The sequence below is a fragment of the Calypte anna genome, chromosome 3, assembly GCF_003957555.1.
Source record: "Calypte anna isolate BGI_N300 chromosome 3, bCalAnn1_v1.p, whole genome shotgun sequence".
NCBI lineage: Eukaryota > Metazoa > Chordata > Aves > Apodiformes > Trochilidae > Calypte > Calypte anna.
Window position 1 is genome coordinate 55,578,843 of NC_044246.1, and position 25,926 is coordinate 55,604,768.

The 25,926-nt window shown below is 41.1% G+C and overlaps 1 protein-coding gene across 7 annotated transcripts in view; it reads left to right on the top strand.

Moving 5' to 3' along the window:
• HIVEP2 (HIVEP zinc finger 2) overlaps positions 1-25,926 on the top strand; it is a 142,025-nt gene that overhangs the window by 62,150 nt on the left and 53,949 nt on the right. For 5 of the 7 annotated variants that reach the window (XM_030447288.1, XM_030447289.1, XM_030447291.1 and 2 more), the window contains exon 3: positions 2,541-2,602. The exons of 1 other annotated variant lie outside the window; for it this stretch is intronic. The gene's annotated coding sequence lies outside the window, so the exon portion shown is untranslated. Of the gene's footprint in view, positions 1-2,540; positions 2,603-11,381; positions 11,504-25,926 lie in introns of those variants that run through there. One more of the 7 variants, XM_030447294.1, reaches the window with a different exon arrangement.

A 25,926-nucleotide genomic window follows, 5' to 3' on the forward strand; every position in this document is an offset into this window, starting at 1 on the left:
TTTTGAGTTTTTACATGACGTGGCAGCCAATAGAAGAGTTGCTGGAGATGTCTGGGTAGGAACTCAAAGCAGTGACCAAGGAAAGACAAAACCAAAGGAAGCAGAGAAGTAGGCTGCATGTGCCATCATCACCCCAAGGGCAGGGACTGAAGGCAAGGGAAAGCAGTGCCAGCCTGGCTGGCTTCTCTTGTATTTCTTTCCTCACTTTTACATGCAATGAGATGTGACAAACTGAAATGAGTGGAGCTTGAACTTTTGTTCTGAAGCGTGTCAAAAAGGCACTGAAACATGGACTCAAAGGTCAGATTTGTTCCCTTTCCTGTAACAAATTCCCATGACAGCTGTTAATACAACTCTGTCTTTTAAGGCTAGTTTTTAATAGTATAAAGTGCTATGTAATAGGAGATAAATAGTATTACTCTGGCTGTGGTAAGGAGCAGTTTATTCTTCTCTAATGATAGAAAGGAGATTGTTTGCTAGGAAGAGTGACATAATTAAAGAGGTTGCCAGTAAAAAAGCTACTGTGTTTGCAGAGGGTGCCCTTGCATTCACAAAATGCCAATTAGAGAAATGTTACTTTATCTGTACGATGGTTTATAACTACAGAAACACTTGTGCAACTATGTGCTGTGTCAGGAGGACAAGCTACCTTCACCACACAGCCATTATTTTAAAGCAAACACAACTATCAGGCACACCAATATCAGGCACTGTTGAAGGGGAACGGTAATGAGTATTTGAAAATGCAGGCTAAAGAGAAAAAGAGTCAATATAACAAACCTGGGTGTTGTGGGAGGTGATTTTTACAATGTTTGCACTACATGGATTAGAAATAACCATCTTTACATAATGGAGAAGCAAATGCTTCTTTCCAACACTTAAATAAGGTTAATATACTGTTGTGTTGTTCTGATGCTTGGGAATGGGAAGAGAATATATATTTTTTCAATTACCTTCTACTGAAATATTTGTAGTCTGCATGCCTTTGTAAGTTGAATTTGTGTACTTTCTTCTACTGTGCTACCAATGGCTGGTATCACCAACCTCTCTTGTGTGGCGCTGACTTCAGTAAATAGAATAAAGGGCAGCTCTGCAAGTATAGTGCTGAAAGGCATGGCCTTGAATGTCTATTACTTGCTCCTGTTTAAAGGTGTTCTTCTTGGTATGTTATTTCCATGTTTTACCCGAAGCTTCATTAGATTCAAGTCAAAAGAAGCAGAAGGCTCTGAGAATGCTGTAGCTGTCTCAGGTGTGTACAGGGTAGCTGTGCTATGTGTGGATTCCTGAGTTTTGCTCCAAGGATATCAGGATTATCTTCCTTTCCAATGTGGCTGCAATCACTGCTCATGCTGACTTCTCTCTGGGTTGTGAGAATGAACAAACTTCAGTGGGGATTGTGTTATCATTGCTGGCCTCAACCTTTGTGCTTGACCTCATACCTCTAGGAAGCTCAGCTGGCAAACGCAGCACAGACCTTTGTGGCAACACCCTCCAGGGTGTGTGGGCTGCCAGTTAGGTCCCGCTTCCATATATGCCAAGATATTTTCATCGACGTGCTCTTTTCACACGTTTGAAATTGCTGTGGCTTTAAAGTACCAGCTTTCCCTAAAGGGGAAGCACTGTTCTTGCCTGAGGACCTGCTTGAGCCCAGCATCTGCTGGGGCAGGACAGGGTGGCAGAAGTTAAATGGAGAGTGTTGGTTTGAAAAATTTTATGAGGTCACCATTCTTTTAAATTGGTTTACACAGATGGCTGTCTGGTTTGTTGCTTTGTCCTTGCTTAATAGTAACTGTTTATGGAAAAATGCATTGCTTTGCAGAAGGAGGTCCAAAAGCTCATGCTGTTGTTTCCCTCACTGGAGATCTTCATGTTATTATGGGCATACAAAGATTTGGCTTGAAATGGAGATTAATTATGAAGCATACAGTGAATAATTAACTATTTGACTTATTCCTCCTAAGCTTTGTAGTCACCGAGTTAGAAATGATTTCCCAAACTGCAGGAGATAAGAAAAGGTTATTCCTGTTTTCACAATGTCCACATTGTCAGGGCTTTGTGCTGTGTGTACTCTGACATCAGCTGATACCTACGCAAGTTGGGTCCAGCTCCTCATCCAAACCACTTCCTGGGGTTTTCTCGGGTAATGGCAGTGATTCAGAAGACACCACAATGCCTCAGAAAACTGTTTCTTACATGTTGCACCCAGACTGTGTGACCAGGAAGAAATGAGGTTCTTAGAGTTTTGATCTTACAAATACTGGCATTCTCTATTTTGTTCTGCACTCAAATTTAGATGTGTGCCGCTTGGCTTGTGTCCTACTGACCTGTTTGTAGAGTTGCGGTATGTATTGTGGAAAATGTAGGAATATGTCTGTACACCTATGCATGAAGCAAGAGCCGGAGACTAGCTTCCAGGCAGGGATGCTGATTTAGCATCCTCAATTGTTCCTACCTGGCAACTCCCTCCCACAAGAAATAGACAGGATTAAAATCTTTTAAAGGAAATCGAATCCAAGTTATGGTACTCTGCACTTTTGCAGGACTGTCTACTTAAGAAGCTGAGAGTGAGTTAGAAACATTGATGAAGCCTCCATTCTCTGAGGTGAGTATGTTTTTTGATTGCTATTTTGAAAAAGTATAGAAAATTCAAACCATTTGCCCAAGTCCGTGCACAGAGCTATTTAAGAGCTGTGAATAGAGTCCAGAGCTTTTCTGCCATGGCACATGTTCTGATCAATACCTACAAATAAGCTCTTTTGCCCTTCTGTGGAAGGAAGTGATGAGTTTTTGCACTCTGTTAGCATTTGAAGTAGCTCTTTTAATTTTCAGTTTCTGACTAATGGAATAAGGGAACTCTCCCAGATACTTTTGCTCCATTGTCCTCTTGATCATGTTGTGTGGTGGCCTTAGATGGCAGTTTGGGGAGATAACAATCTGTGTTAGGGTAGTCAGTAGAAATCAAATATGTCCACTTCATCCAGGCCAAACATCAGAAATATTCAATGTGTTTAATTATTTTTTATTTTAGCATTTTGTCACAGCCAGATGCACAGTCAGTCTTTTAATAAACCTTCTTCTGTGTTGAGACCTGCAGCTCAGTTTTGTAGACACATGAGGGCTGGATAATTTGAATAAATCTGAGAAGTGAAACTGAACATTTGTAGGTGCAGCAGCTACAGGCAGCAAAACTAGTGAATCTTTGTAATGTTGATAGCCTTTCTCATTACAAGATACTGCATGCGAAACCATCAGCTCCTCTTGCCCTCTGTATGAGCATCTTGGACATGGACTCTCAGGTCTTCTGTGTGCTGGGCTGGGTGCCCACCCCTGCTTGAGGGCCCTGATCCCAGATAATTTGTTTTGAGCAGTGGCCTGAGGAAACTCCTTGGGCTCTTGGGTATTTCCATTGTTTTCCTTTTGGCTTTGGGAGATAAAACTAGAGAGTAGGCTTCTCCCTCCTGCTTCACACCATCAGGATCCTGGACTTGCCATGGCAAGGAATAAGTCAGTATTGAAATGTGTCTCTGTAAGGATTTGGGTTTTTCTCTAAAGTAGTGTTTGTCTTTAGAAACCTTTTTCGAATAACTTGCTCTGACAGTGAGTACCAGAATAGATATTGATAAAATATGAATTTATGCATGCCAGCATTTATCCCTTTTGTGTCTATTCACAAATACATACCAAAAATTGAATCTAGTTCCATATGGCTTTCCATCTCTTCCCTCGCCCGGCTGTCAGCTTCTCCTTACCTGGAGCAAAGTGCTGGGCCATGAGCTGAAGGTGGGTGTAGCTGAAAAGTTATATTCAAAATGTTTTTCTCTAGGATGTAACTGTGGCTCCTTAAGTAATCTGTCAGTTCAGGCAGAAAATGCGTTAAAATATGTTGCAGGTTAATGTCAATCTTAGCTTGAAAAAGGAATGAAAATATTCAGAGGGTGAGTTACCTATATGGAGATTTGCTTTCTGGTTTTTAGAGACTCTGCAAAAGCTTTCATTGCTTTAGAAGCTTTTCAATACACATTATTGGCTATTAAAATAATTTATTTTTTAATGAGGAATTTACATTTGGTTGAATTAGAGATTAAAAACCTGCTTGTAATCTGTTCAGTGGGGCTATAAGAAAGTTGAGATACCTCCATCCTGAGGCCTTACATTTCCTGAACATAAACACCATTTGTTTTGATCAATTTTGAAGCATTTAAGTTCAAAATCTATGTTGAGATTAGTAACACTTCATTTGGTTGAAATTATGCACATCCATTGCTGTAGTGTAGCAGTAAGATCTTTGCGAGAGAAACCACACATTGCTTCTCCCTTAATGCTCCCGGAGGTGGAAGGTGCAGATTTCTCACAATATGTTGGGAAAGCTTCCTGCCTCACTCCATGCACCGTGCTGCCAGATAACCTGCTCCAGTCACCTCAAGGCTTTGGTGTGAATGGACTCCCCCCAAAAATTCTGAGCCCGTATTAGGTATTGTTGCCATTAATTGGTGGTTCCATTATGACAGCTTTACCTTCTGGGGCCCTGTGTGGGTGGGCACCTGAGCCTTGAAGTCGTCTTCTGTTGCTGATGCTCATAGTCAGCTGGTAAGGGAGCTGACATGGTCACAACTGATGTGGAGGTTTCTTTGGGATTCCTTTCTGCCACTGTCTTTAGAAACCAAACATGAAACCACTGCTTTGTGCACTGTTAGAGCATTAAGTTATATTGTCAAATTAAGACTGGTGAGATCAAGTTTTAAATATATCTAGGGGGTGAACAGAGAGAGATGTTGCTAAGGAGGAACAGAAGATGAAACTGGTTGGAAGAACACTGAAATGGCAGAAGGTTCTCAAAGTACTTTACCTGTGCTCTAAACTAGGACAGACCCTTGACAGCTCTTATACAATATCTTAGATCAGAACATTTTAAGTGTTCATTCAGTTTTCTTTTGCATAAAGATATTTTGATGATTTGAAGGTACTCCAGCTCATCCTGAATGTCTTGTTAAATTATAATTCATTGGGAAGCACAACAATACTGTTAAACTGTTAGTATTGAAGTAATCTTGTTTTATCACATTTATTTATCTTCACTTAAACCAGGGACAAAATCGCTATTTTTAAAGGAATTTTCACTTCTATCAAATCAGTATGTTTTTCTTTCAGGAAAGCCTTTCAGTATGAGAAGTTTGTATGAGTTACACAGTTTTAAAAACATTTTCTATTCTTACTATACATTTTCAATGTTTAAAAGGAGTGAAATGTGCCTTCTTTCATTGCCTATAAACCCCATAAATCCCTAGAATTACATATTTATGATTGCATAGGATTTCAGCACAGAGAAGGCTGTGAGAATGTTTACAGTTGAATGGTCTCAAGAATAAAATTTCATCTTTTTTATGCACGTGTTTTGCGAATACAGAACTCGCACACACCCCGAGCCGTGAACCAAACCCTTCAGATTTAGCCAGCAGAGAGGAAGGAATTTGTCTGCTTTACAGCAAAAGGAAGTATTTGCTGTGTTATTGTAGCACATGGCCTTTTGCCATCTTTGATAAAGTATTTAAGGGCTGTGCACCCAAAGTCTGCTGCCCTCTTGACCCACTATCCATCACCAGCTGTGGGTGAGGTGGATGCGAAGCGGCTCCATCCTGGAGCCGTTCCCTCATCCCACGTGGCTCCGCCAGTATCGGAAGCTGCAGACAACGATCCCAGCTCCCTGGGATTCACCGCGCCGCTCTGCCCCACAGCCTCTCTCTTTTACCTACACCTTTTCTGGCGCTGCTCTGTGTCAGACAAGGTGGACAGACAGAGGGAGGAAGCTGTGGGATTGCTCTGCTTCCCACACAGCTTCTCTGGGCATGAGTGAGAAAAGCAACTGGGGTGTTTTTTTCTTTATTATAAAGGGAAACCAGAGGCAGTTATCATACCATTGGATATATTTACATTTATTTCCTTTTTGACTGTTCGACACTGTTGATAGATGATGCTTGAAGGACAGAATTGCCCATCATTTTTTTTTCTAGTCTTTAAATTTCCCAGTCTTTTTTTTCCTCTGTCAATGCTGGTTACAGAGGTGCCAGCATCCTCAGTAACTATGCCAAGAGTGTACGTGTTACGGTCCGAGGTAACATTAAAATTTATTTTCGTTTGGATATACAAAAAAAAGTCCAACCATAGAAAATGGTCGAGTGCAAGCAGAGTTTATTTGACAGTTGTCACAGGCAAACAATATAGAACCAGACAAAAGAGGTAGAGAGGAAAAGAGGATATAAGAAAGAGAGAGAAAAAGTGGTAAGAAGTGGTAAGAAAGAACGAGAATGAAGAGAGGAGAAATAAAGGGTAAGAAGTTGGGAAGAATGAGAGAGAGAGTCACCACCAGGGGTCCAGCTGTCCAGCGAGGTTCTTCGGGATGGCGTGCTGATCCTGGACAGGGTCCGGTGCAGTAATGGTGGTGGGTCAAAAGACGAGGACGTAGTCAGAGCATGGACAGCAATATATACCCCTGAGTCCTTTTGTTCCTAAGGGGCAGCTGTCAGTCAGCCAGGGTCGTTAGCAGGCAGGCTGCCTGGAGGGGAGCAGAAGGGTGTAGTCCCCCACTCAGTCATCAATTCCTATCTTTGTCCAGAAGCAATTCCTCCTCTCTTCCAGCCACTTAACCAGGTACATCGTGCCTCCAGGGGTGTCCCAGCATTGAAGGTTGGCCCTCAGGAAAGGGGCTTCTTCCCGATGCCATCCTTGCTCTGCTCCAGCCCCATTAGCGTGCCTGGAGGGATGTCCCAGCATTGAAGGCTGGTGCTCAGAGGAGGAATAGCCTCCACCCAGTAGCTCTTATCACATCCCGAGGGGTCACCCCTGCTCAGCTCTGGCCAGCCAGCTCCTCCACCCTATCCAGGGCTATTCATTTTAAAATTGCTCTTTTGAGACAGTTGCAAATCAGTGAGGTCAGACTCACACAGTACAGTTATACTTCAAACGGCTAAATTCACAGACAGTAGTCTCACCAAAGCAGATTTAGCTCCCAGATGGGAAAAAGTCTTCTCTAGCCCAAATTTTAATGACTTCCTTATATGAGAAAGTTTCACCAATATAGCATACAGGGTGATTTAAAAATAATTCTGTCATCTCTTTATGTTGATGACAGGTAAGTTGTAAAAAATAGTGATGATTTCTTTATTTTCAATGACCAACCATGGCTTGGCATGTCTGGACATTTTGGCAGGTTGTATCTTCTTGTAGTATCTTAAACTATTTAAAATTTAAAATGATAATTTTTAATTTGTCATTTCTACTTTTCTGAGCACTGCTTTGAAATGAAAAACAGGGTCTGGTTCTTATTTGATTTCTTTTGTATTTATATGCATGTAAATCTATTATCCTTGTGAATGTAGTAATAATTTGCATTCTTGTAAGTGGCAGAAGAATGAGTCCTAGATGATGAAACAGCACTATCAGAAGAGCTAACTTCAATTCTTGCAAGATGTGTTGCTGATGGCATGAAATATTCTCAGACACACAGTTCTGTCTCCTGACCTGGAAAGCTCTAGTCATGAGATGATGAAATTTGTTGTCTTTGATGATTTACCTGTGCCACCTGGAATAACAAGGGAGGTTTTGCCCTCCCTGCAAATTCTATCAATGATCGTGTTATAATGAAATGAGGCAGAAGTTTTACATTTATTTAAGAGAAGGTAAAGGGTCTTTCATTTTTATAAACACTTAAGCAATGCTGAAGTCCATAGCCAGACTACTCCCTGCAACCGTTTTAGATTTCTGCCAAGAAACCAAGTGAGATACCCCAGTGCTAGAAGAAAAAGTTGAAATAGGTGTACGTGTGTTTAGATAGAATTACACAATTCTCTGTGGTTTTACCAGACACTGCAAATGCCAAAATTTCCAGTCATTACAGGTGTTCAGACATTGGAGAGATACTTTAGGTGGGACTAATTTGAGTTGCTGTCCAGTTCACAGTATCTCTAGTTTTCAGTGCATTGTACAACTCTATTCCTGTTTATAAATCTTTTAAGCATGCACATTAAAAAGTAATTAAATTGTCATTATAATTTATAGTACGCCTGAAGTCAATCACCTAATTAAATGGAAAGAGCAGAGAGGTAGTAGGTTTATAAGCATTTATTAAGTACTATAGTATTAATTATGCAGGACTTTTGAACCAAGCAAAAGAGGAAAGAATGGAAACACCAATCTAAAAAGGCTTTCCATTGCTGCCCTTCTCAATTTAATAATATGAGACACTCCCCTGTCCCCAGTTGGCAGGACAACAGTAATGCTTTATTTTTGTTAATTTTTAATGAAATTATGATGGAGGGTTTTTTATGATGATCACTTGCAGCATTCTCCTACAATATTTTTGAAAGAATAATATGTACCTGTGCGGGGGTCTATAAATTACATCAGTAGAATTAGAGGATATATTTAGAGTTATGGTTTTGGGTGGATTGTGCAGAACAGACTCCCTTGATCATCACTCCTGAGCATCTCAGGCAGGGAGCAGAGCCCCTGCTGGCCCCAGAAAAAGGGCTTGGATGGCAATGAAGGAAACAGCTGGGCCCAGAAGAGGTGGCACTGAAAGCAGCAGGGATGGGTAGGGATGTTATGCTCATGAGTAGGTTTGATCCTTCTTGGCAATTTTTAAATCTTTAAGCCTTAAATTTAGCCTTTCTTCTTCTCTCCTAGTTTGTTAGGAAATTGAAAATGCTAATAACACACTGAAATAGACTTAGCTGTGGTGTGTGTTGTTCCTGGGACATTCATTTCAGCCTCAGTGTTCCTTGCATGTGAACATTAGAAATCAAAACTTCTCTTTTAGTTAGCAGAGAGGTTGATCTTGCACCCCCCGGACTCTAGCCCTGGCTATGCTGAAGTGGCCCACAGGCTTACGGGAGAGAGCAAGTGAGCAGACAAACCAGCAGCTGCTCAACTCATCAGCAATATGTAGTTATGATATAAGGGCAAAATCTAAAAGTTGGACCTAACTTAGCTGAAAACTAGAGAATCAGTTCATTAGCTCCTTTTTTTTTTTTTTTCTGGAAGAAATTGAGATTGTGTGGTTGGAATAGAAATTCCTGCTGAAGGCTGTTTCTTTTCACAGTCTTTAATAGGCTGTCCTGAACTGACAGCAAAAAACATCAAAAAATGTAAAGATAGCCTGAATAATCAAAATTTACCATGCATAATTTTTTTCATTTATAGAGAAAACATTGAATCTCTTTGGCAATGAGCACTGCAGTATGCTGCACTGTCTTCTTTTGTTCAAGGATGCAGGGGATTTTAGGATTTTATGCTAAGGCCTGATCCAGCAATTCAGTTGTCAGCACCTTGTCTCCATGTCCTGCACACCCACTGAGACATGGGCTTGCATGCCTTGCTGGAGGGAACCCTGTCATTAACACTCTTAATCCAATCAAATAATTAAGAGGTTTTCTAATGTTTCAGAAAGGTATAATTGGGATTCCCTTTACAAAAAGGACAATTTTTTACCTTATATGGGGTGAATCAAATAACTGACAGCTCCAAAACTCATAATAACCCTGTAATGAGCACAGTCATTATGGTTCATGTTAGCACTGCAGCAGCATTATGTAAGGAATGTAAGATGATAGTTTTCTGGGCTAAAAATAATATAAAGACATGTATATAGAAAAAAGTTAATGGCCTAACCAAGGCCTCAGATGACATAATACAGGTTGGGTTATATAATTCATTTTATGGTCAATAAGCCAGTCTTCTGAGCTGCATATTGGAAAATGTAACGCTTGTCTGTTTGTATCAGACTTTACAGCTATCTCTTTAATGTATAAATTGCTTATGCCATGCTATTGTTAAATGTGTTTTTAACTTCTCATGCAGGCAATAGGCAGAGGCACTTCGATCAGCAGTGTCCTCTCTTTATTGAAACAGTTAAAAATTAGAAATCCCAAACCTTCCTCATATTAATTTTGAAAACAAGTTGGATGAGTATTATATTGCAACTATTTGAAGCAACTGTTGAGTGAGCTGTTTGGATTCTGTCTGCCAGTTTTTTTTTGTCCAAACAGAAGGAAAAAAGTCTTTTCTTTGTGTGAGAGCCCCTTCATTATCACTTTCTTTAGGAATGTATTTTCATTGGTAAAATTGACTTGTTTTGTTTTACAGGCAAATAATTGATCTAAATTCCTAGATGGTACTTCAATGCCCATGCATTATGATACAATGACACACAAAATGAATATTGTATTTTAAATGCATGCCTGTGGAAATACTTGCAAATCCTCAGGTATTGAAACTGGCACAGGTATTCTGTCACAGATGGAGAACTTGGCCACCCAAGTCTGCTTTATGGGTTGCTCAGAAATCACTCAAGGAGATCTGTTTCAGGCAGATTTAGGATGGGTGGGTATTTGGTACCATGTGCATCCCATGTATGGTGTGTGACTCCAGGCAGCTCAGCAAAAGGCTCTTGCTGCAAGGGTGAGCAGGCCACCAGCTTCTCCTCTGCTCCTGGACCTTCTTTGTGTTGGGAGCACAGGGATATCACAGTCATTAATTAATATGTGCCAGGTGAAGGGTGTTACTTGAAAATCAAAGTATATGGTGCTTTTGCCATGACTGCAGCCTGACCAGGCATGTCAGAAGCAGCTTTTAAGTTCCTGCTGCTGGAATTTAGTGTGGACTTGACAGCTTTCAGACACTGTAAGTGCTCAAGTAATCTTTGTGATGATGTGGCTTCACTCCTAGCAATGCCTAATAGAGAAAACATGCATTTATGTAAGGAGGTAACACTCCTTGTTCAGGTTTGGGTGGATCTTTCTAGGAGCACTTCCTGAAGAACAGCAGTATTAAATTCTCTCATTAATATGTGTATTGATCTTGTATATGTGCTTTTCTGAAGGCGTTTCTGGAGAGAACAGTATTAAATTTGTAAGTACAAATGCCACTATCAAGCAAGGAGGTGTGATGTGTCATATTTGTAACTTCAAGCCTCATATAACAAATTCCTTGGTAGACTTGGTGCAAACTTTTCAAATCAACTTCAGCCCACAAAATCAAAAGCCAAAAAATAACCTCAATTCACTGGACTCCTCAGGAAGATGGAAAAGCCCAAAATTAAGATGGTAGAGTATTTGAGAAAAGAAATCTAGGTATGTTGGGTCTGGAGAAAGTGTAAGTCAGAGCTTTAACTGCATATATATATATATGCAAAACGGATGTAAAGAACAGGACAAGGTGTTTTTAAATATTATTGAAGATAAAAGGGAGAAAAATACCATGGTTAAGTTCCAGCAGGGAATATTTTGCTAGACTGTTTGATATTGGAAGGGGGTTACTACTATGCAACATTTAGGTCAGTGGAGCAAACTGCCATGGGAGGGTGTGGAGTCAGCCATGGCTAGACTAGGTAAGTGTCTATTATAGATGATCTAGGATGACCCACTTAAAGGTGGCTTCCAACCCAAATATTTCTGTGATTTTTGTTCTCCTCAGGTACAGCTCTTTTCAGACTGACTCATCCTTCCTGTTAGTATGTGAATTATTACAGCCCTATTGACAAAAAAAGCCTTCTGTGCTTAGAGCATGTTATCTAGAACTATTACCAATATTACTTTTCACGTTATAGCAGATGTAAAATGCCAAATAATTATTACATAAACTCAATAGTGTGTTTGCCTTTATGAATAATATCTTGAAATCTGTGTCAAATTAAAATGTCTTATGAATATTTAGTCTTAAAACATTAGGTTTTCTTCTGTTGGATAAAGCTTTTTTTTTACCTACAGAAATGTCTCCGTGTTTTAAAGACAGGAAATATATAAAATTGTAGAGAATTAGATTACACAGGAGGTGAGATACACTCTGTGTCATCATGACCACATGCACCACACCTCTCCTCCTACAAATGTTTGTTGTGCTGCTGCTTAGGGAAGGGTTTAGAAGGCCAGGCCTGCATATCAGTAAGGGAGTGCATGTGTATGAACATATATACATGCATACCTTTAGGTCGTAGTGTGATAGTCTTACACAGTGGTTAAGGTGGAATATTAATTGATCCCAGGGCACAGAAAGCATGTGTTCTATATTCCAGGTTATAATTTCTGTCATGGCACTATATTGTTCAAAAGCAAGCTCAATTGTTAAGTAATTAAAACCATGAATGGCAAAAGATACACTTTATTAAGAGAAGAAGTATAATGTATAGCTAACCACTCATAGGGAAAATAAAACTCTGGGCTTAATCCAACTTCCATTGACTTTTACAATACATGGGATCAAGCTTCTAATTATGTTGCTGTGAGGATCCTCAAACCCACTGGGGACTTAATTGCTTATTGCCAAGACTAGTTGTAATGAAATTATAGGAAAAACCCTGGAACGTCAATGCTGAAATCTGGATCTGCAGTTCAAATTAGGGATTTCTTTAACTTGTCAGAATGAAAGAAAAGGAATAGCCCCAGCAAAGGAAATTCTGACTCCATTTACTTAACCTCTTTATATCCCATTTGAAACTACTGTAGGGTTGGTGTGCTAGGAAGCAATCCTTAGAGAAGGGTTGTGGATTTTTTTACAATATCCTCAGGGCACTCTAGGTATATTGGATATACTGAGCCTGCCTGGAGCCTTCTCTGGGGATCTCCTAATTCTTCTTGTCTCCTGTGAAGTAGTACTGATAGAAGAATAGCCCGTTTTCTTTTAGTGTTTGCTCTTTTATCATTTAAGTGGTTTCAGCTGGTCACAAAGGCTCTGGAACAGGGTGATAACAGTTTGGGATATAATTGGTTGAATTTTAATATATCTGCTCTAACTTCCTGAGTCAGTGGTATTCATCTCTGGAAACACTGAATCTGAATAACTCTTTGGAGATGTAGAATTCAGTAGGGTCTTTTTTTCTCCTTTTTTCCCCTCTAGCGTATCACCTTTCTTAGTTTTTAATTGTGTCCAAGTTTCTCAATGATCACTACTTTTGTTGTGCCCTTTATTCCTCATGAGCAGCTTTTACCTTGATTTATTATGTTTTTTAGCAGTGGTGTTGTGTTTTTCTGGTAGAAAATGCACTTTCCTTTCCATGCTCTTTCTTGGCTCCTTTCCTAGGGCAATTTTTCCTCTGTTGGACTTTCTACAGTCATTGTGGCCTCTCACCATTTTCCTGCTTTTATTAATTTTTAAGCAGAAGCCCAAATGTAGAATCACACCTTAAGGTTTTAACGGTGAACTTGCCACCTTGTAGTCCTTAGTCTTTTGCCTGCAACTGCACTAAAAGCTCTGCTGAACACTGTAGAGAGAGTAAAGGTTGGTTAAAACCAGTTTTTCCATTTGTCTGGTTCCTGGAGCAACCAACCAGGCCTTGAAGATAGTCCACTCTGATAGGAAACAGCCCCAGAAACCAGGTTTAGCTGGTTTCCCTGCCAGTCACTTTGAGTCAACCGTGAGGCCTCTTTCTGTCACTTGGTGGTAGGGTTTTCATGTGAGCTTTTGGGAACAGACATATAAATTCAGTAGAGACTCTGCTCTCCTGAATTGCCATTTGTGTTTCCAAGGTCAGTAATTTTCTTCTTTAAAATATATTGCTTTTTAGTAACTTTTCTGGATATTGCAAATAAAGGTAGTTTAGAGGGGGACTGGTTTAGTACACTGTTTCAATGTCTTTTAGTCTGACTGTTATACTGGCCATCACAGAAGGAGATCAAGGTGGTACTTTGCGCACAGCAACATTCACAAGTCCTGAAAAACTGTGTGTCTGCCCTAAAGTAACAAGTTTTCTGTAAAGTGCCACATGATAGACAATCGTTACTTAGAGCTCTTAAGTTCAGTAGGGTTGCTGGTAGAGCTCTTAAGTTCAGTAGGGTTGCTGGTAAGCTTACCTTTCATCTAGTACTGTAGTGATACAGAAATTAAAACTTTCTGTTTAGACTCCCATTGTCTGGTGTAGGAAGTGTGAGCCTCCAGACAGGCAGGAGGGAGCTGGGCCAGGAGCACCTTCAGTTTCCATGGCTTGAAGAAGATGGCTTCTGTTTTGGTCTTAGCCTGCAGCAGTTTTCCTTTAAACGAGACACGCTAGAGTTGATAAGACAGCTACAACCTTTCATATTATGTGTTTTCCTGCCTGATGCTGTGGAGCACTGGTTGAAATTCAAATGCACAAGTGTACCAGAGTCTGTCTGGTAACTATAATTACAGGAGCTTTCTACTGTCTTCCAAACCCTAGTCTTTTATCTGAGATCATTCTCCAGGCAGTTGATTGCATTTTTCAGAGCTGCAGTGGTCTCAGCGATGATTGAGTCAGGACATTTGGTTGTTAATTCCAGGTCCTCAGTGTTCTTTTCAGCCTCCTGCCATTTTAATCCCAAACTTTCAAGCTTCTTGTCTGTGGAAACCATAGTAGCCTGAACCGGGCCCATTCTTCCAGAAATATGTACTTACATGCCTTGTAAAGAAGTTGGATAATACCAGGTGGCCAAGGACCACAGCTCCAGACATTGCCAAATGTAAGGCAGGTAAGCAGGTAAGCAGGTAAGCCTTTTTAACAGGCTGAAGCTGTGTATGAATATGCTGCCAGATCCCTTGCTGAGCTTAATTTCCTCAAAGGCATGTTAAAGTCACTGCCCCTTCTCTTATGGAAATCCTAGATGACAGTGTTAAAATCATAAATCACTTGAGTGATTGAGACCAGCAGGTCATACTCCACAGCACACCTGGAAGATATCTTTTCACACAGCTCTGGAAAGCAGATCCACAAATTCCTTTAGAACACATCTTAAACCAGCTGTGTTTTTCAGCATTAGTGAATTTGCTTATTTTCTCAAAGCTGCACATCTAATCCGAGGCATTTGATTTGGCATATTTTTTCTTAGAGAGCTGGTACATATGGAATATATGATGTACCATTATCTCCCATAATGGTACCTCATGGTCTGCCCTTCTCCATCCAGGGAGGGGGCTGTGTCCACAGAAGGCAGCAGCACCAAGCCCATGTCTGCTTCCTCCTGCCTGTGGCTCTGGGGAGGAGCCACAAGAGGGGGATGAGCCTTCTCCTCCAGCATGGTGGCGCAGCAGGGTCACAGACCACAGCCTGGGGTCGCTCACAGGCACCCCAGAGACCTATTTTGCTTGTGGAAACACTGTAGCCCATTCAGTCAGGGCACCTGTGACAAGATACTTTGTATTTCTGCTAAAGTGAATGCCAATGTTCTATTCCTGTTAGTGTAAGAAACCAGCACCGGAGTCTTTACAAAGGACTTCTCACTCCTATGGAAGACAGAAAATGCCTGTTTTACAGGTTTTTGCTGTCATAGCTGCTTTGACCAAAGGTTTAAAGAGGCTTGATCCTTGACTTGATCCCTGACTGGCACAAAAGCTCTGATTGTGGACACACTTAGAACAAACCTCTACTTTTACTGAAATGCTTTTTGCTTGGTGGATGAGGGACCTCAGGAAAAAGCAGTGCCAGCAAATTATAAGATTTTGCTGGTATGAAATAAAGCTGTGTTGGGAACAGACTCTCAGTACAGTTTGCTAGGACAGCTACACCAGCAGAGCTGTCCTGTTCTGGATACAGCCTTTTCTTCTGTTCCAGTTTGTCATACACGATTTATCTTTCTGTCACCTCTTCAGGTCCCTCGGCACCTCTCAGCATAAAAAGAAATTAAAACACAATACAGATGAGTCTGCACTGTATTGGAGTCTTGACCTTTAATATATCAGCTTTTCATATTGCAACTTTCCCAGCAAATAGGCTTTCCTACAGGAACTGAGGTTGCTTTAGTTATCTGCAGAGGTCCCACCTCAGCCATGCTTCAGTTTTATTTGCTTCCAGCTACAAACTCTAAAGCTGCCTGAAATGCTTTAGGGAGGAGATAAAGATTGCCTAGGAGATCATAATAGTGAACTCCAGTGGTCCTAAGAGGAAAAAAATTATCATTAAAAATCAGAGAAAACATTTTGGCCACCAAAGTGTCAGAATTTTTGCTTAATTTTTTGTTCTGTTATACCAGCACTAATTTTTAACAGATTTCAGGGTTTGTGTTTTTCTCCCCTTGGTGCTCTCATTACATTTTCCTTCCTTTAAAAGAAAGCGTCTACATCTTGCTTTGTCCTTTTGTGGCAGCACTGCTCCTGAGCACACTCCGACAGCAGGTTTTCAGTTAGACTCCTTAGATCAATAACCCATCTTAGTTAGTTGTTGAGTGTACAGGGTTTGAATTTTAAAAACCCACAGTTGTACTCACAAGGCCACAGAGGCCAAAACCTGATGCAAATTTTAAGGGGCAGCTGAAGAACTGCTATATATTTCAGTCATAAAGCTTTGCCAGCATTACCATTTGACCAGATCACTGCTTGGTTTGGTTTCAGTCTCATGTTTTTCATGTTTTTCTCTGCAAGAATTGAGGGTTGTTCTTTTTTTTCTTTTCTTTTCTTTTTTCCCTTTTCTCTCTCTCTCTTTTTTTTTTTTTTTTTTTTTTTTTTTTTTTTTTTTTTCTGAGAGACAGACAACTGTGTCTTTAAAGAAACAAAACAACTGTGTCAACAGATGGGAGAGAAAATGCTATGTCTGAAATAGTGATAGGAATAAACTGTGTTAAAAATAGGTAGTCTTGCCACAACTGTTTCTCTGGTCAATGTGGAAATCCTTCTTTCCCTACTAGTATGTTATCAAAACTGTACCAAAACCTTCCTAGAAAACCTTTCTAATCAATCCATTGAATGTTGCTAGAACAATAACTACCCTTTTTCTGTCTAATTGTAACAGTCATGCTAGGAAAGGAGAAAGGCTGAGGGGAAGTTGCGTTGCCACGGGAGAGATCTGAACAATTCCCTTGACTGGTGCCTGACCAACAGCATCTCTGACAATAGCTCTTGCACTTGTGGATATAGATTTTAATGATGTGACCCCCTCTCCCCCTGAAGCAATACTAAGACTACTAGGACACTAGACCTTGTCAGGATTTTTCCCTTTCTTAGAGGCATCCTTTCCTTCCTAGGTACACAGAAAAATAATTTTCCTGTCCCACAAACTATCTGGGGAGAACACACAGCAGTTATGCTAACAAGTTGTTTTTTTTAAAGAAAACTCCCACCCTCCCCATAATAGGAAAGCAAGCCAAACTCTGCTTAAATGTGCCTGTTACTAGCAGAATTATAGCTGCATTGTATTTCTGCTTTCCATCTGTTGTCTCCTTATTTTTGCTGTCTGTCTCCTTGCTTTCAATTGTCTCTTCTGTGTCTCAGTTTATCCAGTTTTCAGGGCTGGACAGCCATTTCAGCATTATCACTGTCCTAATGTCTGTAAGGAGAGCAGAGCAGCTCTTGACTAAATGATATTTTTTTTCCACAATGCCTCTGTGCTTTGTTTGGTCGGGTTTTGTTTGTTCTTCGTGCTCCATGTTGTGTCATCTGGGAAGAGAGATGTTTGCATAATGTGTATTTTGCTGGGGTTGTTTAATTTCTGCAAACATTACTATTCCACAGCTCTCGGTGCCTTTGGGGCAGGGACAGATTGTAATCTCAAAGAGAGAACAAATCAGAGGGCTGACCCCATGCTGGCCGTCTCTGGCTGCCTGGAGGAACTGGAGAACAGGTAGAGCCTGGCCCTTGGCTGGGAGACCCGCTTGGGAGGAAGCAGCCTCTGGCAGCTGAGCATAATTTAGGGCAGCCCTGCGGCGTAGGTAATTGATTTCTGATCTCTGAGATGAAATGCAAAGGTAGATAGGGCCCCTTCATCAGGGAAGAAGGGCAGAGGTAGGCAAGCAGTGCAGCCTGTGGCTGAGCGTGAATTCCCGGTGAGTGGTTCCAGCCCTGCTGTTTGCAGGAGGCTTTCCCTTCCTCACTTATCTGCAGTCGAGGAATGCTCCTGGGGATCCGTGCTTGCCTGGAAGTTGTCTCTGTTAGATTGATGTTGGTTGCTAAGACTAAAGGAAATTTAGCTTAAAAGAAGAGGTTTCAGAGGACTCAAGAGGTTGCCCAGTTACTTTGCTGTATCGAGCAAAGAGCCGCATTCCTTATCAAAGCAGTGTGTTTGTTATCCTTTCTCTTTCCACATTCCCGTGGGAGGAAAATTGAAATGGAGGAATCAAAACTCCCAAGACTTTTCATTATTCTTCCAGTGGATAAGAAAGCTCATAGTCCATTCTGTAAAAAGACTTAGGTAATCAGCAATTCTGGATGTAGAGGATTTTCTGTAGTAGCTTCCTCATCTTTTCTGTTACCTCATTCTACCTCTGTGGTCCCTGGCAATCCAGGGATTGTATGTACATCTGTCTGCGTCCAGCCTAAGGATACATCCCATGGCTTTTTAAAATTGTTTTTGCCTAACCAATCTATGGGTGAGTTAAAAATACTAGTACTGTACATGCATAAGTGACAATTTGATTAGCAGCTGAATTCTGCATCTTCCAGGATGATGAGCTCTAATGGAAATCAGGGGAAGTTTTGTGCAGCATCTTCAGTCTGTGAAAAACCTGTATTACAGAAAGCTATACACTACCTATTCACTTTTAACTTGGGCACATGCTTTGCTTTGCTGAGTTGGCATTATTTATTAGAGATGGAATTAAGCATATGCTTAATGACTTGCTTAGCTGTGACTGAGGTTGCATAATTTGTCTGCTGGAGCTTTCCCATACAATGCAGTGAAAATTGACTCAGGCCACAGTGCTAGAGAGGTGATGCAGATGTAATTGGCAGGATATGCCAATTAAAACTTATTCCCTTTTATTGTAAAATGAAGTTTTGCTTTCTCATTACTGCCAGTTTCAAATTATGCTTGTGAATTGTGGTCAAGCCAGTATGGTTTCATGGGACAAGTATAGCAAAACATTTTTGTAATTAGCCAGAGGTTCTCCTGTAGCTGTATCCAGGCTGACTGCTTGCTGCTGCACTGCTTTATTTTTCATACTGCTTCATCATTCTTGTGTTGGACACCAAAATCATTATAAAACATGCACTGGCACCAATAATCTATTAGTAATTTTTTTTTTAATTCCACTCCTCCACAAATGAAAGAGAATAAAATAGAAATTGTTAAAATAAAGGCGATTTTTTAAAAAACGTTGTATATATGGCCTTTGGTTTTTTTCTTTTTCTTTAATGTACCAGCTTGTTTTCTTTTTCCGAGAGTCAATGGTGATTGCAGAAGGTGAAAAATTGCAAATAAAACTAAGAAGTGCAAGTGAGCTGTGGAGCCAAAAGTGTGATTCAGGAGCCAAAAATATCTCTGTGCTTCATGCATCAAACTCAAACACTGTGCTTTGGCAACACCCCCTGGATTAGAAGCGGAATTTGAGGTCATTCCTCCTCCAGCCTGCCATGTATGGATAGAGCCCACGTTCATGATAAATTACTGACTTACTGAGCACACACCAAGAGCAGAGTGACATCAGTGCAGAGGGATCTTTTCTCATTGAAGAGGACCAAAGACCCCACTGCTGCCTTCCTCTTGTCTGTCGTTAGACCTGTAGGACCACTGTGGAGGTACTGTGAAGGAGGTCACCTTAAACAGTCCTTTTCTAGACCTGGCAATAACAAGGGGTAGTGAGGTAGCACTTGTCTCCTGGTAAAGCAGTTGCACAGCATCCAGCAGAAGTGCTAACAATGTGTGTGGTCGGAGCTGTTTTGGTGGCCCATTCAGATATTTAAGAGAACTGATCAGCTGCCAGTGGTGGTGCCTCATGGTGCCTGCCAGTGTTAAATGCCAGCAGTATAACCTATGCTATACAAATTCTCTTTTCAACCAAGAGCATAGGGTCAGAGACTCATCTCAGCTTCTCATGTGTAAATGCAGTGTCTTGAATGATGTCTTTGCTTGACTAAACACCAGTCCCACTGAGGTCTTAGTTTTATTTGCTAGAGAACATTGGCTTAGATATTGAGGTAACAACAACCAAAACTCTGTAAGCAGACCCTAAGTCCTTAGATTATTCTCTGTTGTTCCTAGGCATCACACTTCCCTCCTGTTGTCCTGCATGTTTGTTTAGTTGCTTCCAACTTCTCAGGGGCAAGTTAGCTTTTATCTACTGCTGAGGCTGCCCGGTGCTGCTGCCATCACTCTGCCATGGTCGTGAACTTGCTTTGGTCTTCCTTGGAGATGGAGATAATTTTGGCTGCTCAAGTGATTGTCATGGGCTTGTAGCCACATTGGTTGGTGGCTACAAGTGGGTCCGCCTCAGTTGCTTTACTGTGTGCCTGGCTTTATTGGTTTGCCCCAACACAGCAGAGTAACCATTCAAAGAGGGAAGGAAAACCGGGGCACTTGGTGTAGGAGGTTCCTTGTGGTGATTTTGCTGAAGCTTGTTTGGATCACACAGAGCATGAGCTCTACCTGGAATCCTATCTTGGGTTTGGCTGAAATCTGATGTTTTTGCCTTCTCTGCCCACTCTCAGAGGATCGCCAGATGTACTTGCATCTTGCTGCCAGCTGCCTACACAAACAGCCCTCTTTTGGCAACAGCAGGCTAGGCAAATGGGTTGAGAAAAGTGTATATGGACACTGTGTCAATTGTCAGCCTGACCATTGTCTAAAACCATCAAGCCTGGTTAGTAAGGGCATTGATCTCAGCTGGCACTGTCTAAACTGTTATTTGCAGTGAGGTTATGGACCTATACTTAGGGGGATGTGCTCTTGCTAATTTAGGTCCTGGCTGAACTGAAAAAAAAAGCAACCTTAAATCATAATTCCAGCAGTAGTAGCAAAACAGGATCCTGTGCAGAGTGGGCTGTGGGGACAGACGAGATAATGTAGGGATGATCCAGAGAAGAAAACATGTCCTTTATTTTAATAAAGCAAATTGCCCATGTGTAAAGCAGAGTTCATAGGTAATGCTCCATAAGTCATTTTGCATGAGATATCTTTTAGGTAAATTTTATTCTTATTGCTAACTCTACGCAGGACCTGAGAGACAATAAAACCATCTCCACTGACACACACGTGTTAGTTGATATGGCTATTTCTTTTATATAAGATGTATACATATGTGTACATGCATATGCACGTGTACATGTACACATAAATTTATTTATCTATACATACACGCATGTATGTGTACACCTGAATTCACACATATTTCAACAAATTAAAATTTTACTAAAATTTTTTTGGTGCTCTTTGCATCCAGATCTGCAACATGGTGCTAGCATGCAGGAACCAACATACCAAAATGAAGAAAAGATGTGAATAAACAACATTTAAATGGGCTATCTCACTCTAGTGAGAAAAATTTGGAAAACAAAATGCATAACTACTGAAAAACAAATTAGTCTTCAAATGTCTTTCTGCTTAACAATGAAGACATTTACCTTTAACCTTGTAGGTAGTTCAAGATTTGATTTGTTAATTCCATCCAACTCCTTGTAGGAAAACATTCCTGCAGCATCAAGAGCTGCCAGAATGACCTGAAAATAAGGGGGCAAAGGTAGAGACACTGTGAATGTTTTCAGTCATCTCTTCATGGATGAATTGTGTGAACACATTACGAACACCATTAAGGTAATGGGAACAATTTTTCCCCATTTTTTCTTCATTCAGTTGTAAATGGTATGATTGCATTTTATCAGTACATGAATGTAATTTCTTAGGTATTGTGTTTTGCCATTGATCATATGAAATCAATTTAAACTATGACATTGCTTTTATCTTCGTCAACTGGGAAAACATTTTTACTTCTAGAGTTAGCTGCCATAGCTATCAAATTGTGTGTATAATAAATTGGGCTTTGTTTAGAGAGTGATAGCTATAAAATATTCCCCATTCAGAGAAAAAGGATTGAGATTTATGCCTGCAGCATAATGCATTGTAGCTGCAATGAAGAAAATTTTAGACTTGTTACTTTTGCCATTACAGGCAGTAATTTACAGAGTTCACAGAATCATCACAGTTGGAAAAGACCTTGAGGATCACTGCATCCATCTGCCAACATCCCCCCAAATAAAACACAAGTATCAATATCTGTATCACCCACTGCAGCATGTCCTGAAGTGCCTCATCTACACGCTTTTTCAGTATCTCCAGGGATGGTGACTCCACCACCTCCCTGGGCAGCCCATTTCAATGCCTAATTACTCTCTTAGTAAAGAAATTCTTCCTCAGATCTAGTCTAAACCTTCTCTGGTGCGACTTCAGGGGTTTTCCTCTACTCCTGTCATTTTTCACTTGAGAAAAGAGGCCAACACCCACCTCCCTACACCCTCCTGTCAGGTAGCTGTAGAGCAATAAGGTGTCCTCTCAGGTTCCTCTACTCCAAACTAAACATTCCCAGTTCCCTCAGCTTCTTCTCACAGGACTTGTTCTCCAGATCCTTCACTGGGTTGGTTGTCCTTCTCTGAACTCACTCCAGCAGCTCAAGGTCTTCCTTGTAACGAGGGGCCCAAACCTGGACACACCACTGGAGGTGCAGCCTCACTAGGGCTGAGCACAGGGGCGCCATCACTTCCCTTCTCCTGCTGGCCACACTATTGCTGATACAAGCCAGGATGCTGTTGGCCTTCTTGGCTGGGTGCACTGCTTGGCAACTTTCAAGCCACTCCTCCCCAAATTTGTAATGTTTCATGAGGTGTTCATCAGTTCTCCAGACTTTCTGTGTTTGAAAATGAGAAAGAGGGCAAAGAGAGGATTACAGTTATCCACACAGTCTGGGTTCACAGTCTTTAGCTAAGAGTACAGAAGCTTTGTCAGTTCATTATATTTAGTAAAAAAAAACAACCCACCTATAAAGGGGAATTTGAACCCATGGAGAAGTGGGAGATTTGCATATAGCCTCACTGCTTTGAGTTACCCAGCCATGAATTCAAACCCTTGGGTGGTATGCTACAGAAGCGTGTACATTTTTCTACCTGTGTTGCCTGGCTTCTCTCTGGTATGAATTATCCTGTATAATCCTGGAACCAGTCTACTATTTAAATGGCACCTGTTTGTTTTTTTTTTTTACAGACTTTGTCAAACTGAGGCTTTAGGTAAATTCCCAACCCATGGTCAGGTACAGTCTGTGCTGGAATGCTATCTACTGCAAGCCAGTTAAGAAGCAACACTGGCACAGCTTTATTTGCCCTTCATACTCTTGCAACAATTTCCTCCATTCATTGCACTATTTCAGAACTTTTGAATAATAACCAGTAAAATAAATATTATCCAATTACTCTCCTTAAGCTTTAGTTTCTCATTAAAATATGTATGAGATTTCTGCTCTTTTTTACCTTGTGAAGTGCATAGGAATCTTCCTGTAACCCCACTACTCCCACCTTAACTTACAGTGTAAAAGTAAGAGATATATAAGAAGTAATATGAAACAAAACCCTTGTTCTTGTTGATCCATGAAATGAAATAATCTTTATGGTCAGATGGTGCTGATGCCTACCACTACATTTCGGTTTCTTTACTGAAGGTGTAGTTCTACAATTACAAAATAATTACAGGAGTTGCCAAGGAAAAATGTAGCAGTCTCTCAAAAGAAGATGGTATAAGAGTCATTATTGGAGCATTTCTGCCCGTGCGTTTCCAGGTCCTGTGTAAAAGGTTAATCCCTGAGTGATGAAGATACAAAGTTTATTTTGAAAAAAGAACCTCTTCCAAGCAGCGAGGCATGCTGTACTTCTCATACTCCCATTTTCCTTCTGATGTGCTTGTTTAATCTTAGTCTCCATAGATGGCAAACAACTGCAGCAGATGAGCAGAGTCATGAATAGATATGACCAAATACTAGCAAATGCTCAGCAGCAGTGCTTGTGTTGCAGTCTGTCTTTGGTGGGCAGTTGTGGAAGGCATGCTCATTTCTGTTTGCTGTCAAGGAATCAAGGATTGCACAAATTTTACTTAATGCGGTGATAAAAACAAATTAGAAGTTCCTGGCTTTAGAATCACAACAATGCCTCTGGGAGCTCTTATTGGGCAGTAAAATCCTGTTTGATGACACATGCATTATACTGGGTTGTTAGAGACTCTGCAGGTTGGCTGTTCCCTCAGACCACGTCCTGTCTGGTAGCACCAGTGATGCTGTCAGATGTCAGTTTAGAAAGGAGATGCACTAGTTCTGCCTTGCTGTCCTTAACCAAATCTTGTTCCGGCTAATATTTTGCCTAACTGGAAGTCATGGTTAAGCTTCTCAAAGCCTCAGAAACTGATCCAGCCTTCACTGAAATCAGGGGGCATCTTTCACACTTGGATGAGATGCTAAGGTATTTGAGGAATGCTGTTGGACAGAGAGATTACCACAGAGGGAAGATGAGTTAAGACCTAAGAAAGAAATTATGGAAAATATAATATAGTGTTCCTCATGGTCTTCACTTTAAATACTCTTTATGAAGCTGGAGCAGCAACGGTGTGATTTTGTTTCCTAAGTGATGTCTTTCACTTACGGCTTCATTCTCTTTTCATGAATGTCCCTTCTGCTCCTTCCTGGGCTCTGTAGAGAGGATTTAGTGTAAATGAGAATAAAGACTCTTGTTTTAGGATTGTGGATTAAATAAACCAAGTCACAATGCATATTAATTAAAAATAACTGTGTGCAAGTGTAGCCTATGACCTGCTTGGGAGCTGGAAGATATCCATGCCACACCAGGGAAGGGATGCTATAATCTAAAGCACCCATAGGTCCTTAGGAAGGATGGGAGAATAAGGATTCTTTATTGCATTGCTTTGGTTTTTTACAGGAACTTTTCTCAGGCCAGTTGTAAAAGCAGCAAGTGAAATACTGGCCCTGCTAAAAACAGAGTTTTGCCCTTGAGTCCAGCTGTGCCAAGGTTTTGGTCACAGATTAAAACCGTATTCAGCCATGTTTGTTCAAAGGTTCAAAAGGGGTTCCTGGCTACACATCCAGATCATTTCCTAGAAAGCTGTATATTGATGTGATAAAGTGTCAGGGTCTGGAGCCAGAGCATATGTTAGTTTATACACTCAGATGTCTGTATAGACCACTGTTGACATTGCTGGTCACTAACACATTATCATTTGCTATTTGTTTTTGTTGCTGATAGCAAACATTACAGGGGAAAAAAAGCATAAGCATATGCTTTTTATTGCTAACCAGTTTCAGGCCTGCTTTACCCTTCAGCTTTTGGCACCCTGTTTCCAGCAGCTCACATCTGCACTCTGCTCGCAGTGGGAGTGCCGTGCATCGCCCACCCCAGGCTGTGCCCCGGGTACAGGATAGCATGGGCAGCCAGTGCGCTCACTGGAAGCTGGGGGAGGTTTTGCTCCTGTCTTCAGTGCCAGTATGGTTAGGCTGTGGGCACAAATCTGCAAGTTCTGCATGCTGTGTTTTATCTCTGCCATGCTCCTCTGCCATAGCATTTGTAATCCCTTGGGGAGCAGGTACCTTTTCCTGCTGCGGTGACCTGACTGCCCTAAGATGGTGGCCAGCCAGGGCTCAGAATCACAGCCAGGGCGAAGAGCAGGAGAAGGGGTGACATGAGCTGCAGCTCTCACTGGGATCCTGTGCTTCCCTGAGGTGTTGCCCTGTTCAGGAGCATCCCCCTGAGATGTCCACACTCATCACCCATCCCTCTCACATCACCTGATGTTGCATCTCATGCGTGGGCTTACAGGGAAAGACAGAAACCTGGAAGAAAGCACCCAGGGCAAAATGCAGACTGTGGTCTTCTCTGTGTCCATGCTGGCCTTCAACAAAATCAGAACAGCAGGGCCTGTTTGAGTATGTGGTCACTGAAGGTTCATTGTCTCAGTATTAATGAGACGAGCTTTTTAGTCAGCTCTATTGTGTGCAAATTAGACATGAGTCTCCAGTTCCGGATGCATTGCCAGTATGCTCTGATTAAGGCATACCTTCAGATATTCAATAACCTTCTCCCTGCAGGTATAAATAGGGCAGCCTGTATCTGTCTAACACAGTTAGCACATTAACAAATTTGTCTCCTTGTGCTCTGTGACTTGGACACATACATAGCACTCCTGCATATAAGTGTACAGCAGGTCTTATGTATACAGAAAGTGCCTTTTTGTGGTCTTTC